Source organism: Bombina bombina, chromosome 7 (assembly GCF_027579735.1).
Source record: "Bombina bombina isolate aBomBom1 chromosome 7, aBomBom1.pri, whole genome shotgun sequence".
Classification (NCBI taxonomy): Eukaryota; Metazoa; Chordata; class Amphibia; order Anura; family Bombinatoridae; genus Bombina; species Bombina bombina.
This window is the reverse complement of record NC_069505.1, coordinates 295065782-295083470: the sequence shown is the minus strand read 5'-3', so window position 1 is coordinate 295083470 and position 17689 is coordinate 295065782. Positions and strand designations below refer to the sequence as shown.

Genomic DNA, 17689 nt, shown 5'->3' with positions numbered 1-17689 from the left:
CATGTCGTAAGACAGACTCTTTCTTGCAGATTAATCTGGGTGGGAATAAATGAAAAAAAAAATCCTAGCTAGCTGGAACGAGCATGAAATTAAAACCCTTTGGTACAAGAAATGCAACAAAGGGTGTCTGTTTATTTTATTACCCCACAGACTGTCTCACTTTAAAATTTTAGTTTTTATGTTGCATGTGCTTTTTTGTATCAGCTTGACTGTTCATGCCCGTTGTATCATAGTTCTGCTGATGTTTTTATTTTATTGGTGAACATATCTTCATAATGCAGTTTTTTTTTTTTTGGTTTTTTTTTTTGGTTCTTTGGTTGAAAATCCTCAAACTGAAAACTGTAAGTTCTTCATAACCCACTAAGAATTATTCCTAATAAAATTATAAAAAACGACTCTTTGGTGGTAGTAATTCTTAAAGCAGAAACTGCAAAATATTATGAAATTACATTTAATCTAATTCTGTTCCTGATGCTTCATATTGGATGTTCTAACCTTTTGGTAGAGTCTTAAGTTCTACCCTATATTTGTGAAATGTAATTTCATGTATACCACTTTATTATGGTAATATGCTTAAATATGTTTTTCATTTGTCTTTCTAACAGTGTTTAACCCATACAAAATAAGTTACTTATAGGTAGTCACGCTCTTGCTAGAATTGGAGCCAATTGGGAACAGCATATGCATGTAGCCACCAATCACAGACTATATCCTGGTGAAGAGCTGCAATATGTTGTAGCTACGGAGTGTGATTTTTAAGCTATGGATTTCACTTATTGTCAATCATTAAAGGGATACTAAACCCAAAAAAAACATAATTTATGCTTACCTGATAAATTTATTTCTCTTGTAGTGTAGTCAGTCCACGGGTCATCCATTACTTATGGGATACCAATACCAAAGCTATAGTACACGGATGAAGGGAGGGACAGGGCAGGAACTTTAAACGGAGGGAACCACTGCCTGAAGTACCTTTCTCTCAAAAATAGCCTCAGAAGAAGCAAAAGTGTCAAATTTGTAAAATTTTGAAGAAGTGAAGACCAAGTTGCAGCCTTGCAAATCTGTTCAACAGAGGCCTCATTTTTAAAGGCCCAGGTGGAAGCCACAGCTCTAATAGAATGAGCTGTAATTCTTTCAGGAGGCTGCTGTCCATCAGTCTCATAGGCTAAACGTATTATGCTACGAAGCCAAAAGGAGAAAGAGGTAGCCGAAGCCTTTTGACCTCTCCTCTGTCCAGAGTAAACGACAGAAGTTTGCCGAAAATCTTTAGTTGCCTGTAAGTAGAACTTCAGGGCACGGACTACGTCTAAATTATGCAAAAGACGTTCCTCCTTTGAAGAAGGATTAGGACATAATGATGGAACAACAATCTCTTGATTGATATTCCTGTTAGAAACAACCTTAGGTAAAAACCCAGGTTTAGTACGCAGAACTACCTTGTCTGAATGTAAGATCAGATAAGGTGAATCACAATGTAAGGCAGATAACTCAGACTCTTCGAGCCGAGGAAATAGCCATCAAAAACAGAACTTTCCAAGATAACAGCTTGATATCAGTGGAATGAAGGGGTTCAAACGGAACGCCTTGCAGAACGTTAAGAACTAAGTTTAAGCTCCACGGCGGAGCAACAGTCTTAAACACAGGCTTAATCCTAGCCAAAGCCTGACAAAAAGCCTGAACGTCTGGAACTTCTGCCAGACGCTTGTGAAGAAGAATGGACAGAGCAGAAATCTGTCCCTTTAACGAACTAGCGGATAAGCCCTTTTCTAAACCCTCTTGTAGAAAAGACAATATCCTAGGAATCCTGACCTTACTCCATGAGTAACTCTTGGATTTGCACCAATATAAATATTTACGCCATATCTTATGGTAAATTCTTCTGGTAACAGGTTTCCTAGCCTGTATTAAGGTATCAATTACCGACTCCGAGAAGCCACACTTTGATAGAATCAAGCGTTCAATCTCCATGCAGTCAGCCTCAGAGAAATTAGATTTGGATGGTTGAAAGGACCCTGAATTAGAAGGTCCTGCCTCAGAGGCAGAGACCATGGTGGACAGGACGACATGTCCACTAGGTCTGCATACCAAGTCCTGCGTGGCCACGCAGGTGCTATCAGAATCACCGATGCTCTATCCTGTTTGATCTTGGCAATCAGTCGAGGAAGCATCGGAAATGGTGGAAACACATAAGCCATGTTGAAAACCCAAGGGGCTGTCAGAGCATCTATCGGCACCGCTCCCGTGTCCCTGGACCTGGATCCGTAACAAGGAAGCTTGGCGTTCTGGCGAGATGCCATGAGATCCAGATCTGGTTTGCCCCAACAATGAATCAGTTGAGCGAAGACCTCCGGATGAAGTTCCCACTCCCCCGGATGAAAAATCCGCCTCCCAGTTCTCCACGCCTGGGATGTAGATCGCTGACAGGTGGCAAGAGTGAGACTCTGCCCAGCGAATTATCTGAGACTTCCAACATCGCTAGGGAACTCCTGGTTCCCCCTTGATGATTGATGTAAGCCACAGTCGTGATGTTGTCCGACTGAAATCTGATGAACCTCAGAGTTGCTAACTGAGGCCAAGCTAGAAGAGCATTGAATATTGCTCTTAACTCCAGAATATTTATTGGGAGGAGTTTCTCCTCCTGAGTCCATGATCCCTGAGCCTTCAGGGAATTCCAGACTGCTCCCCAACCTAGAAGGCTGGCGTCTGTTACAATCGTCCAATCTAGCCTGTGAAAGGTCATCCCCTTGGACAGGTGGGGCCGAGAAAGCCACCATAACAGAGAATCTCTGGTCTCTTGATCCAGATTTAGTAGAGGGGACAAATCTGAGTAATCCCCATTCCACTGACTTAGCATGCACAATTGCAGCGGTCTGAGATGCAGGCGCGCAAATGGTACTATGTCCATTGCCGCTACCATTAAGCCGATTACTTCCATGCACTGAGCTACTGACGGGTGTGGAATGGAATGAAGGGCACGGCAAGCATTTAGAAGTTTTGATAACCTGGCCTCCGTCAGGTAAATTTTCATCTCTACAGAATCTATAAGAGTCCCTAGGAAGGGAACCCTTGTGAGTGGTAATAGAGAACTCTTTTCCACGTTCACCTTCCACCCATGCGACCTCAGAAATGCCAGAACTATCTCTTTATGAGACTTGGCAGTTTGAAAACTTGACGCTTGTATCAGAATGTCGTCTAGGTACGGAGCCACCGCTATGCCTCGCGGTCTTAGTACTGCCAGAAGTGAGCCCAGAACCTTTGTAAAGATTCTTGGAGCCGTAGCTAACCCGAAGGGAAGAGCTACAAACTGGTAATGCCTGTCTAGGAAGGCAAATCTTAGGTACCGATAATGATCCTTGTGAATCGGTATGTGAAGGTAGGCATCCTTTAAGTCCACTGTGGTCATGTACTGACCCTCTTGGATCATGGGTAGGATGGTCCGAATAGTTTCCATTTTGAATGATGGAACTCTTAGGAATTTGTTTAGGATCTTTAAGTCCAAGATTGGTCTGAAGGTTCCCTCTTTCTTGGGAACCACAAACAGATTTGAATAGAATCCTTGTCAGTGTTCCGTCCGCGGAACTGGGTGGATCACCCCCATTAGTAAGAGGTCTTGTACACAGCGTAGAAATGCCTCTTTCTTTATTTGGTTTGCTGATAACCTGGAAAGATGAAATCTCCCTTGTAGAGGAGAAGCTTTGAAGTCCAGAAGATATCCCTGAGATATGATCTCAAACGCCCAGGGATCCTGGACATCTCTTGCCCAAGCCTGGGCGAAGAGAGAAAGTCTGCCCCCCACTAGATCAGTTTCCGGATAGGGGGCCCTCTCCATGCTGTTTTAGGGGCAGCAGCAGGGTTTCTGGCCTGCTTGCCCTTGTTCCAGGACTGGTTAGTTTTCCAGCCCTGTCTGTAACGAGCAACAGCTCCTTCCTGTTTTGGAGTGGAGGAAGTTGATGCTGCTCCTGCCTTGAGGTTAAGAAAGGCACGAAAATTAGACTGTTTAGCCTTTGATTTGGCCCTGTCCTGAGGCAGAGCATGGCCCTTACCTCCCGTAATGTCAGCAATAATTTCTTTCAAGCCGGGCCTGAATAAGGTCTGCCCTTTGAAAGGAATATTAAGCAATTTAGATTTAGAAGTCACGTCAGCTGACCAGGATTTAAGCCATAGCGCTCTGCGCGCTTGGATGACGAATCCGGAGTTCTTAGCCGTAAGTTTGGTTAAATGTACGACGGCATCAGAAACAAATGCATTAGCTAGCTTAAGTGCTTTAAGCTTGTTCATAATTTCATCCAATGGAGCTGTGCGAATGGCCTCTTCCAGAGACTCAAACCAGAATGCCGCCGCAGCAGTGACAGGCGCAATGCATGCAAGGGGCTGTAAGATAAAACCTTGTTGAACAAACATTTTCTTAAGGTAACCTTCTAATTTTTTATCCATTGGATCTGAAAAGGCACAACTATCCTCCACCGGGATAGTGGTACGCTTAGCCAAAGTAGAAACTGCTCCCTCCACCTTAGGGACTGTCTGCCTTAAGTCCCGTGTGGTGGCGTCTATTGGAAACATTTTCCTAAATATAGGAGGGGGGGAAAAAGGCACACCGGGTCTATCCCACTCCTTGCTAATAATTTCTATAAGCCTCTTAGGTATAGGAAAAACGTCAGTACACACCGGTACCGCATAGTATCTATCCAGCCTACATAATTTCTCTGGAATTGCAACAGTGTTACAATCATTCAGAGCCGCTAATACCTCCCCTAGCAATACGCGGAGGTTCTCGAGCTTAAATTTAAAATTAGACATCTCTGAATCCAGTCTCCCTGGATCAGATCCGTCACCCACAGAATGAAGCTCTCCGTCCTCATGTTCTGCAAATTGTGACGCAGTATCGGACATGGCTCTCCCATCATCAGCGCGCTCTGTTCTTAACCCAGAGCAATCGCGCTTGCCTCTTAATTCTGGCAATTTAGATAATACTTCTGTCATAACAGTAGCCATGTCTTGCAAAGTGATTTGTATGGGCCTCTCTGATGTACTTGGCGCCACAATATCACGCACCTCCTGAGCGGGAGGCGAAGGTACTGACACGTGAGGAGAGTTAGTCGGCATAACTTCCCCCTCGTTGTCTGGTGATAATTTCTTTACATGTAAAGACTGACTTTTATTTGCTTGTGGGAATATCTCTTCCCCAACAGGAAATGGCAAAGAGTCCCAGCAAAGCTGGCCATATAGTCCCTCCTAGGCTCCGCCCACCCCAGTCATTCTCTTTGCTGTTGCACAGGCAACATCTCCACGGAGATGGTTAAGAGTATGTGGTGTTTAGTTGTAGTTTTTTATTCTACTATCAAGAGTTTGTTATTTTAAAATAGTGCTGGTATGTACTATTTACTCTGAAACAGAAAAAGATGAAGATTTCTGTTTGTGAGAGGAAGATGATTTTAGCAGACAGTAACTAAAATCGATTGCTGTTTCCACATAGGACTGTTGAGATGAAGTAACTTCAGTTGGGGGAAACAGTTAGCAGACTTTTCTGCTTACGGTATGACTAGCCATATTTCTAACAAGACTGTGTAATACTGGAAGGCTGTCATTTCCCCTCATGGGGACCGGTAAGCCATTTTCTTAGTTTCAAACAGAATAAAGGGCTTAATATGGGCTATAAAACTGGTAGACACTTTTATGGGCTAAATCGATTGCTTTATTTGGTCATTTTATACATGTTAATGCTGATAATTCACACTTATAAACTTGGGGACCGTTTTTTAACGTCAGGCACTATGTTAGACACCTTTTCCAGTCAGGAAGGGCCTTCCCAGTTGTAGACTGAGCCTCATTTTCGCGCCATTATTGCGCAGTTTTTGAGAGCAAGACATGCAGATGCATGTGTGAGGACCTGAAAATAGTTGTAAAAGTTTCTAGAAGGCGTCATTTGGTATCGTATTCCCCTCTGGGCTTGGTTAGGTCACAGCAAAGACTGTAGCTGGGACTGTATAGGGGTTAATTTTGTAAACGGCTCCGGTTCCGTTATTTTAAGGGTTAAAGCTCTGAAAATTGGTATGCAATACTTTTAATGCTTTAAGACACTGGTGAAATTTTGGTAAATTTTGAACAATTCCTTCATACTTTTTCACATATTCAGTAATAAAGTGTACTCTGTTTAAAATTTAAAGTGACAGTAATGGTTTTGTTTTAAAACGGTTTTTGTGCTTTATTTGACAAGTTTAAGCCTGTTTAACATGTCTGTACCATCAGATAAGCTATGTTCTATATGTATGAAAGCCAATGTGTCTCCCCATTCAAAATTGTGTGATAATTGTGCCATAGCGTCCAAACAAAGTAAGGACAGTACTGCCACAGATAATGAAATTGCCCAAGATGATTCCTCAGATGAGGGGAGTAGACATGATACTACATCATCTCCTACTGTGTCTACACCAGTTTTGCCCACGCAGGAGGCCCCTAGTACATCTAGCGCGCCAATGCTTATTACCATGCAACAATTGACAGCTGTAATGGATAACTCCATAGCAAATATTTTATCCAAAATGCCTGCATATCAGAGAGAGCGCGATTCCTCTGTTTTAAACACTGAAGAGCAGGAGGGCGCTGATGATAATTGTTCTGTCATACCCTCACACCAATCTGAAGTGGCCATGAGGGAGGTTTTGTCAAATGGGGAAATTTCAGATTCAGGAAAAATTTCTCAACAAGCTGAACCTGATGTTGTGACATTTAAATTTAAATTAGAACATCTCCGTGCACTGCTTAAGGAGGTGTTATCTACTCTGGATGATTGTGACAACTTGGTCATGCCAGAGAAATTATGCAAGATGGACAAGTTTCTAGAGGTTCCGGTGCACCCCGACGCTTTTCCTATACCCAAGCGGGTGGCGGACATAGTGAATAAGGAGTGGGAGAAGCCCGGCATACCTTTTGTTCCCCCCCCCCCTATATTTAAGAAATTATTTCCTATGGTCGACCCCAGAAAGGACTTATGGCAGACAGTCCCTAAGGTCGAGGGGGCAGTTTCTACTCTAAACAAGCGAACTACTATTCCTATCGAGGATAGTTGTGCTTTCAAACATCCTATGGATAAAAAATTAGGTTTGCTTAAAAAGATTTTTGTACAGCAGTGTTACCTCCTACAACCCATTTCGTGCATTGTTCCTGTCACTACAGCAGCGTGGTTCTGGTTCGAGGAACTAGAAAAGTCGCTCAGTAGAGAGACTCCATATGAGGAGGTTATGGACAGAGTTCACGCACTTAAGTTGGCTAACTCCTTTATTTTGGGGGCCGCTTTGCAATTAGCTAGATTAGCGGTGAAAAATTCAGGGTTTGCAATTGTGGCGCGCAGAGCGCTTTGGCTAAAGTCTTGGTCAGCGGATGTATCATCCAAGACAAAATTGCTTAACATCCCTTTCAAAGGTAAAACTCTCTTTGGGCCAGAATTGAAAGAGATTATTTCAGACATCACTGGGGGAAAGGGCCACACCCTTCCACAAGATAGGCCTTTCAAGGCCAAGAATAAGTCTAATTTTCGTTCCTTTCGCAATTTCAGGAACGGACCGGCCTCTAATTCTGCATCCTCTAAGCAAGAGGGTAATGCCTCACAACCCAAACCAGCCTGGAAACCTATGCAAGGGTAAGCAGGCCAAAAAGCCTGCTGCTGCTAACAAAACAGCATGAAGGAGTAGCCCCCGATTCGGGACCGGATCTAGTAGGGGGCAGACTCTCTCTCTTTGCTCAGGCTTGGGCAAGAGATGTTCAGGATCCCTGGGCACTAGAAATAGTTTCTCAGGGTTATCTTCTGGAATTCAAGGAACTACCCCCAAGGGGAAGGTTCCACATGTCTCACTTATCCTTAAACCAAATAAAGAGACAGGCGTTCTTACATTGTGTAGAAGACCTGTTAAAGATGGGAGTAATACACCCTGTTCCAAGGACGGAACAAGGAATGGGATTTTACTCAAATCTGTTCGTAGTTCCCAAAAAACAGGGAACCTTCAGACCAATTCTGGATTTAAAGATCCTAAACAAATTTCTCAGGGTACCATCGTTCAAAATGGAAACCATTCGAACGATTCTACCCACTATCCAGGAAGGTCAATTTATGACTACCGTGGACCTAAAGGATGCGTACCTACATATTCCTATCCACAAAGAACATCATCAGTTCCTAAGGTTCGCCTTTCTGGACAAACATTACCAGTTTGTGGCCCTCCCATTCGGGTTAGCCACTGCTCCAAGGATTTTCACAAAGGTACTCGGGTCCCTTCTAGCGGTTTTAAGACCGAGGGGCATTGCAGTAGTACCGTACTTGGACGACATTCTAATACAAGCGTCGTCCCTTTCAAAAGCAAAGGCTCATACAGACATCGTTCTGGCCTTTCTCAGATCTCACGGATGGAAGGTGAACATAGAAAAGAGTTCTCTGTCTCCGTCAACAAGAGTTCCCTTTTTGGGAACAATAATAGATTCCTTAGAAATGAGGATTTTTCTGACAGATGTCAAAGTCAAAACTTCTAAGCGCTTGTCATGTTCTTCACTCTGTTCCACGTCTTTCCGTAGCTCAGTGCATGGAAGTAGTAGGGTTGATGGTTGCAGCAATGGACATAGTTCCTTTTGCGCGAATTCATCTAAGACCATTACAACTGTGCATGCTGAAACAGTGGAATGGGGACTATACAGACTTGTCTCCAGTGATTCAAGTAGATCAGAAGACCAGAGATTCACTCCGTTGGTGGCTGACCCTGGACCATCTATCCCAGGGAATGAGCTTCCGCGGACCAGAGTGGGTCATTGTCACGACCGACGCCAGCCTAGTGGGCTGGGGCGCGGTCTGGGAACTGAGTCTCTTCTCCCGATAAACATTCTGGAACTAAGAGCGATATTCAATGCTCTCAGGGCTTGGCCTCAGCTTGCAAAGGCCAGATTCATAAGATTCCAATCAGACAACATGACGACTGTTGCGTATATCAATCATCAGGGGGGAACAAGGAGTTCCTTAGCGATGAAAGAAGTGACCAAAATAATACAATGGGCGGAGGATCACTCCTGCCATCTATCTGCGATCCACATCCCAGGTGTAGAAAACTGGGAAGCGGATTATCTGAGTCGTCAGACATTCCATCCGGGGGAGTGGGAACTCCACCCGGAGATCTTTGCCCAGTTAACTCAATTATGGGGCATTCCAGACATGGATCTGATGGCGTCTCGTCAGAACTTCAAGGTTCCTTGCTATGGGTCCAGATCCAGGGATCCCAAGGCGACCCTAGTGGATGCACTAGTAGCACCTTGGACCTTCAACCTAGCTTATGTGTTTCCACCGTTTCCTCTCATTCCCAGGCTGGTAGCCAGGATCAAACAGGAGAGGGCCTCGGTGATCTTGATAGCTCCTGCGTGGCCACGCAGGACTTGGTATGCAGACCTGGTGAATGTCATCGGTTCCACCATGGAAGCTACCTTTGAGACAGGACCTTCTTGTTCAGGGTCCATTCGAACATCCAAATCTGGCCTCCCTCCAGCTGACGGCTTGGAGATTGAACGCTTGATTCTATCAAAGCGTGGGTTTTCAGATTCTGTGATAGATACTCTGGTTCAGGCCAGAAAACCAGTGACTAGAAAGATTTACCATAAAATATGGAAAAGATATATCTGTTGGTGTGAATCCAAGGGATTCCCATGGAATAAGATAAAAATTCCTAAGATTCTTTCCTTTCTGCAGGAAGGTTTGGATAAAGGATTATCTGCGAGTTCACTAAAAGGACAGATTTCTGCTTTATCTACTACACAAACGACTGGCAGCTGTGCCAGATGTTCAAGCATTTGTTCAGGCTCTGGTTAGAATCAAGCCTGTTTACAGACCTTTGACTCCTCCCTGGAGTCTAAATCTAGTTCTTTCAGTTCTTCAAGGGGTTCCGTTTGAACCTCTACATTTCATAGATATTAAGTTATTATCTTGGAAAGTTTTGTTTTTGGTTGCTATTTCTTCTGCTAGAAGAGTTTCAGAGTTATCTGCTCTGCAGTGTACTCCGCCCTATCTGGTGTTCCATTCAGATAAGGTTGTTTTGCATACTAAGCCTGGTTTTCTTCCAAAGGTTGTTTCCAACAAGAATATTAACCAGGAGATAGTTGTACCTTCTTTGTGTCCGAATCCAGTTTCAAAGAAGGAACGTTTGCTACACAATTTAGATGTGGTCCGTGCTCTAAAATTCTACTTAGCAGCTACAAAAGAGTTCAGACAAACATCTTCTCTGTTTGTCGTCTATGCTGGTAAAAGGAGAGGTCAAAAAGCAACTTCTACCTCTCTTTCCTTTTGGCTTAAAAGCATCATCCGATTGGCTTATGAGACTGCCGGACGGCAGCCTCCTGAAAGAATCACAGCTCACTCCACTAGGGCTGTGGCTTCCACATGGGCCTTCAAGAACGAGGCTTCTGTTGATCAGATATGTAAGGCAGCGACTTGGTCTTCACTGCACACTTTTGCCAAATTTTACAAATTTGATACTTTTGCTTCTTCGGAGGCTATTTTTGGGAGAAAGGTTTTGCAAGCCGTGGTGCCTTCCGTTTAGGTAACCTGATTTGCTCCCTCCCTTTATCCGTGTCCTACAGCTTTGGTATTGGTTCCCACAAGTAAGGATGACGCCGTGGACCGGACACACCAATGTTGGAGAAAACAGAATTTATGCTTACCTGATAAATTACTTTCTCCAACGGTGTGTCCGGTCCACGGCCCGCCCTGGTTTTTTTAATCAGGTCTGATGAATTATTTTCTCTAAATACAGTCACCACGGTACCATATGGTTTCTCCTATATTTTTCCTCCTGTCCGTCGGTCGAATGACTGGGGTGGGCGGAGCCTAGGAGGGACTATATGGCCAGCTTTGCTGGGACTCTGCCATTTCCTGTTGGGGAAGAGAGATTCCCACAAGTAAGGATGACGCCGTGGACCGGACACACCGTTGGAGAAAGTAATTTATCAGGTAAGCATAAATTCTGTTTTCTGTTGGGTTCCACATTGGCCTTCATACATAGTGAACAAACAGATTCATCTGTGTCAGACATGTTTAAACAGACTAGCAATGAGACTAGCAAGCTTGGAAAATACTTTTCAAATAAATTTACAAGCAATATAAAAAAACGCTACTGTGCCTTTAAGAAGCACAAAAAAGCTGTCACAGTTGAAATAACAATGAACCAAATTAGTTATAGCAACCAAATTTTCACAGTAAATGTATTAAGTTAGCAAAGGATTGCACCCACCAGCAAATGGCTGATTAACCCCTTAATACCCAAAAAACGGATAACAATTTAATAATTAACGTTTTTATCACAGTCAAACACACTGTCACAGGTCTGCTGTGACTGATTACCTCCCTCAAAATGAATTTTGAAGACCCCTGAGCTCTCTAGAGACGTCCTGGATCATGGAGGATGAAGTAGGAAGATTGTGACTGAATTTTTACTGCGCAAAAAAGCGCTAAAATAGGCCCCTCCCACTCATATTACAACAGTGGGGAAGCTCAGTTAACTGTTTCTATGCAGAAACAAAAGTTAGCCATGTGGTAAAAATCATGCCCCAATAAGTTTTATCACCAAGTACCTCACAAAAAACGATTAACATGCCAGTAAACGTTTTGAACAAACATTTTAAAAGTTATGAAGTGTTATTAATAAGCCTGCTACCAGTCGCTTTTACTGCAGTTAAGGCTCATACATTACTTCAGTATTAACAGTATTTTCTGAGTCAAATTCCATTCCCTAGAAAAATACTTCAGTGTACACACACTCATCAGCCTAATACCAGTCGCTACCACTGCATTTAAGACTGAACTTACGTTACATTGGTATCAGCAGTATTTTCTCAGTCAATTCCATTGCTTAAAAAAAATAATTTACTGCACATACCTCGTTTGCAGGGGGGCCCTGCATGCTATTCCCTTTTTCTGAAGTTACCTCACTCCTCAGAATGTGCGAGAACAGCCAGTGGATCTTAGTTATGTCTGCTAAGATCATAGAAAACGCAGGCAGATTCTTCTTCTAATGCTGCCTGAGAACAAACAGCACACTCCGGTGCCATTTAAAATAACAAACTTTTGATTGAAGAAATAAACTAAGTTTAAAAACACCACAGACCTCTCACAACGACCTATCTTTAGTTAGGTTGCAAGAGAATGACTGGATATGACATGTGAGGGGAGGAGCTATATAGCAGCTCTGCTTGGGTGATCCTCTTGCAACTTCCTGTTGGGGAAGAGATATAATCCCATAAGTAATGTATGACCCGTGGACTGACTACACTTAACAAGAGAAATTATTTCATGATTCAGATAGAGCATGCAACTTTCAAATGTACTCCTATTCATTTCTCTTCGTTCTCTTGTAAGGTGTATCCAGTCCACGGATTCATCCTTTACTTGTGGGATATTCTCCTTCCTAACAGGAAGTGGCAAAGAGAGCACACAGCAGAGCTGTCCATATAGCTCCCCCTCTAGCTCCACCCCCCAGTCATTCTCTTTGCCGGCTCTAAGCAATAGGGTCTCTCTCGGAAGGGTAAAGTGAATGTGGTGTTAGATTTGTAGTTTTTGTTCTACAAGCAAAACTTTATTTTAAATGGTACCGGTTTGTACTATTTACTCTCCTGCAGAAAAGAGATGAAGATTTCTGCAGGGAGGAAAATGATTTTAGCATGTTGTAACTAAAATCCACTGCTGTTCCCACAAAGGACTGAGGAGTACCAGAAAACTTCAGTTGGGGGGAACGGTTTGCAGGTTAGGCTGCAATAAGGTATGTTCAGTCATTTATTTCTAGACAAGACTGTGATAGTGCTAGAAAAGGACTGATGAGATCCCCATGAGGGAAGGGTAAGCTTTATTCAGAGACTAAGTATGGAATTACAAGCTTAAAGAACAGGGCTAATTTAGGCTGGTTGACACTATTTTATGGCTTTTACTAGTAAATATCGTTTTTTGAGACACTTTGAGGTTCCTTTGGGTTTCTTTCAGGGGTTGCTACCCACATGGCTATTACAACACTTAGGAGTGTTTCTTTAGGCCTCACAACACCGGAGCAAGGTGGGTGGGGCCTAATTTCACGCCTCAGATGCGCAGTTAGACTGACTAGATCTTAAGGCTGTTTCACATGGAGGGTCCTGCTGCAGTTTGAGGGCCTATAAGAAGTTTTTTTCCCCACAAATCTGATTCCTAAGGGCAGGTAGGGCCACAGCAGAGCTGTGGCAAGGTGCTGAAGTCGTTTTAACCGGTTGTTAGCTTGCTATTGATCCGGTTTGGGCATTAAGGGGTTAATCGTTTTTCTTGCTAGTTGTGCAATCTTACCAATGCTTTAGGTACATACTGTGAAAATTTCGTAAAATTTGCTGCATTTTTCAGTGTTTTGGAAAATTGTGTGCCTTTTTTATCTCTTAAAGGCACAGTAACATTTTTTTTTACTTGATTAAAGTGTTTTCTAAGCCTGTTTGTCTTACTACTAGTCTGTTAAACATGTCTGACACTAAGGAAAATCCTTGTTCAATGTGTTTAGAGGCCATGGTGGAACCCCCTCTCAGAATGTGTCCCGCTTGTACTGATATGTCTATACATTTTAAAGAACAGATTGTTGCACTTAAAAATGTGGCCCAAGATGATTCTCAGACAGAAGTTAATGAGGTTAGCCCGTTATCCTCTCCCCAAGTGTCACAACCAGTTACGCCCGCTCAAGCGACGCCTAGCCCCTCTGGTGCGTCTAACTCTTTTACCTTGCAAGACTTGGCGGCAGTTATGGATAATACCCTCTCATTGTTTTTATCTAAACTGCCTGTGTTACCGGCAAAGCGTGATAGCTCTGTTTTAAGAACAGATTCTGAGCATTCTGACGCTTTAGTAGCCGTATCCGATATACACTCACAACGCTCTGAAATGGGGGCGAGGGATGTGCCGTCTGAGGGAGAAATTTCCGATTCGGAAAAGGTTGCTCCTCATACTCAGATACGTTGGTTTTTAAATTTAAACTAGAACACCTCCGTTTATTACTCAGGGAGGTATTAGTTACTCTGGATGACTGTGACCCTTTGGTGGTTCCAGAGAAATTGTGTAAAATGGACAAGTACCTAGAAGTGCCTGTTTACACGGATGTGTTCCTGGTCCCTAAGAGGATTGCGGATATAGTAACTAGGGAGTGGGATAGACCAGGGATTCCGTTTGTTCCCCCTCCTGTTTTTAAGAAAATGTTTCCCATATCTGACACCACGCAGGACTTGTGGCAGACGGTCCCTAAGGTGGAGGGGGCTGTTTCATCACTTGCTAAACGCACAACCATACCAATTGAGGACAGTTGTGCTTTTAAAGACCCAATGGATAAAAAATTAGAGGGTTTACTTAAGAAAATTTTCTCTTGTAAGGTGTATCCAGTCCACGGATTCATCCTTTACTTGTGGGATATTCTCCTTCCTAACAGGAAGTGGCAAAGAGAGCACACAGCAGAGCTGTCCATATAGCTCCCCCTCTAGCTCCACCCCCCAGTCATTCTCTTTGCCGGCTCTAAGCAACGGGGTCTCTCTCAGAAGGGTAAAGTGAATGTGGTGTTAGATTTGTAGCTTTTGTTCTACAAGCAAAAGTTTATTTTTATTTTAAATAATTTTTTATTGATATTTAAACAATACAAAAGAATAAACAAGACCTTCACAGAAGACATAGCCACTTAATGACAGATAGATCAATGAGACCAATATTAGTAGACAGTAACTAAGATTTCCTAGAAGCATTTAAAACATTTACATTTGTATCGCTATATAGATGGAATTACTTGGTCGATTACTCCTTAAACAACAGCTATCATGCTTCTTGTCTGTCAGTTTGTCTGGGGGACCTGAGTGGGGTAAGGACACCCCCTCATTCCCATCTTAACCAAAAAATGTATGAAGATCTTGAATACAAAGGGAGTACAGAGAAAAGTTGGGAAAATCAAAGGGGGAAGAGAAGAAGATAAGAGGGGAAGATGAAGAAGAGTAAGAAAATAGTGCCTTCCGACCATGACACACCCAGTGGAATTTTCATCAATAAGGATAATATTATGATTAACCAACGGATGTATAAAGGCATATAAGATCTCTGCTGTATTGGGTATATTGACAATTCAAACAGTATTATACGGAGTCATGTGTGATCCAATAAAACCAGACTTTGTGAAAAGCTTCCTGAGTGTCTTGTAATATTGCTGCTTGTGCGGACATATTGTATATGTGCCTAATTTTATGTAAAATTTCGTCCCAGGGGGGAGCCCCCTCCTTCCAGTGACGGGCTATACATATACGTGTAGCTGTACATAAAATTTTGATAAATTGATTAATGTATTTATTAAACTGTCTTAAGCGTACATTCAATAGGGCTTGGTTCATTGACAACTGAATGGGGCTATCTAGTATCGTACTTAAAAGGAGTGATAATTTATTCCAGATTATTTTAGAGTAAGAGCAGTCCCACCACATGTGTTTGTATGTACCTTCGACTTCACAACCCCTGTAACAGAGCTTGGACCCCCGTTTAATGGAATGAGAGGTGATAATTGGAGTGAGATACCATCTGAAAATTGTTTTAAGGCAATTTTCCTGCATGTCAGCACTCAACAGGCCTTTACTCGCATTATATATTAAGTTATTCCAGTCGGAAATATCAATTTCTGTATTGAGGTCGGCCTCCCATTTAAGCTGAAGGCTTGTTTTAGTGATTTGTGTGGAAGATTGAATTAGTTGATATAATTGTGAAATAGTTTTTCTAGGTCTGGATGAGGAGCTACAAATTATTTCTAAGGGAGTGAATTTGTGACCAGTCAATGAAGGTAGGTATTTATGTATGATGGAGGATATCTGAAGATATAGAAACCAATGTAATTTGGAAGGAGACAGTTTATCCTGAAGTTGTGTGTATGTCATTAATTTGCCTTTGTCTACTAAGTCTGCGATCCTATAAAGACCTCTGTTTTCCCACTTCTGTATAGCTGGGATCTGTTCTGAAGGTATGATTACTTTTAGGGGGGTCTTGAGGGATCTGTTAGGGAGAATTTTGAGAGACGAAACAAGAGTGGACCAAGCTTTGAGCATGTAATCTGTAATTGGGAATTTATTAAGTTTTTGGGTTTGAGCTCTATGTGGGTCCCACAGAGCCAGCTCTTGAGGATATAGTTTATTTATGTCTGACTCCAACGTGGTCCATCTTATCTCATCTTCCGTTTTGTTAAGGAGAGTAGTTTGCGCTAACCTAGCTGCTTGGAAGTAGTGTCTGAGATTTGGTGCGCCCAGGCCTCCCAGTTGCCTATGTCTCGTAAATATTGGTTTAGGAATTCTAGCTTTTTTAGTCCCTCTAATAAAATTGTTAATGCAAGCTTGGAGATTGTCTAGATCACAATTCGGGATGCCTATCGGTAGGGTCCGAAATAAATATAAAATCTTTGGTAACACAGACATTTTGATCGCAGATAGACGTCCAAACCAAGAAAATCTCAGTTTGCTCCATTTAGTGAGGTCCTGTTTGATTACTTTATAAATTGGAGGATAGTTGGTTTGGTAAAGTTCTGATGAGTGTTTTGTAAGGTTGATCCCTAGATATTTGAGATGATGTTTTACCCAATTAAACTCAAAGTTTAGTTCTATCAATTTTTTTGTGTGGTCTGGAATAGCAAGAGGCATGGCTTCACATTTTTCAAGGTTCACTTTGTAACCAGATATAGTGGAGAAGTTCCTAAGGGTGTTGTATAAATTTGGCAGAGATATAAGGGGTTTGGTTAGGGAGAGCAAAACGTCATCTGCAAAAAGAGTGAGTTTGTAAACCGATTGTCCTATTTTAATACCCGTAATGTCTGGGGAGTTCCTAATGTGTTGCGCCAGGGGCTCTATGCAAACAGCAAAAAGGAGAGGGGATAAAGGACAACCCTGTCTCGTCCCATTTAAGACCGCAAATCTGTCAGATTGGTGTCCCATTGCCTTAACGCATGCCGAGGGATATGAATATATACTCTGGATCGCTGTAATAAAAGAACCCCTAAAGCCCATGGTATGTAGTACAGCTTGCATGTACTCCCAGTCGACCCTGTCAAACGCCTTCTCTGCGTCCAGGGATAACAACAGAGAAGGCGTTTTAGAAATATGCAAATAATCTATTAATGATATCATCCTTCTGATATTATCTGGAGCTTCCCTATTTTTAATGAAGCCAACCTGGTCTGGGTGAATTAGTTTTGGGAGCAAGTGTTTTAATCGGTTGGCCAGAATTTTGGTAAAAATTTTTAAATCTTGGTTAATGAGGGAAATTGGTCTATAATTATGACAGAGGGACCTGTCCTTGCCCGGCTTAGGGAGGACTATAATTTTGGCATCTAAAAGTTCTGAGGGAATAGTATGTCCTTGAAGTATATGATTGCTAAATTTGACTAGGTGAGGTATGAGAAAGGATTTAAATAGTTTATAGTACTCGCCTGAAAAGCCATCTGGGCCCGCTGCTTTACCAGGTTTCAGATCTTGGATAACTCTCTCTACCTCACTTGCACTGATGTCTGAGTTAAGAGTTGCCAAATCTTGTTGGTCAATTTGGGGCAGAGTGGCTTCCTCCAGAAATCTATTCAGGAGACAGGAAGTTTGTTCCGATTTGGAAACTTTCTTGCCATTGTATAAAGAACTATAATAGTTGGCAAAAGTGTCTACAATTACT

The 17689-nt window shown here is 42.6% G+C and overlaps 1 protein-coding gene across 1 annotated transcript in view; it reads left to right on the top strand.

Annotated features, from left to right (window-relative positions):
• ARF4 (ADP ribosylation factor 4) overlaps nt 1-395 on the top strand; it is a 33675-nt gene extending 33280 nt beyond the window's left edge. The window contains exon 6 of the mRNA XM_053720857.1: nt 1-395. This exon is cut by the window's left edge and continues 719 nt beyond it. The gene's annotated coding sequence lies outside the window, so the exon portion shown is untranslated.
• Nucleotides 396-17689: the final 17294 nt, after the last annotated feature.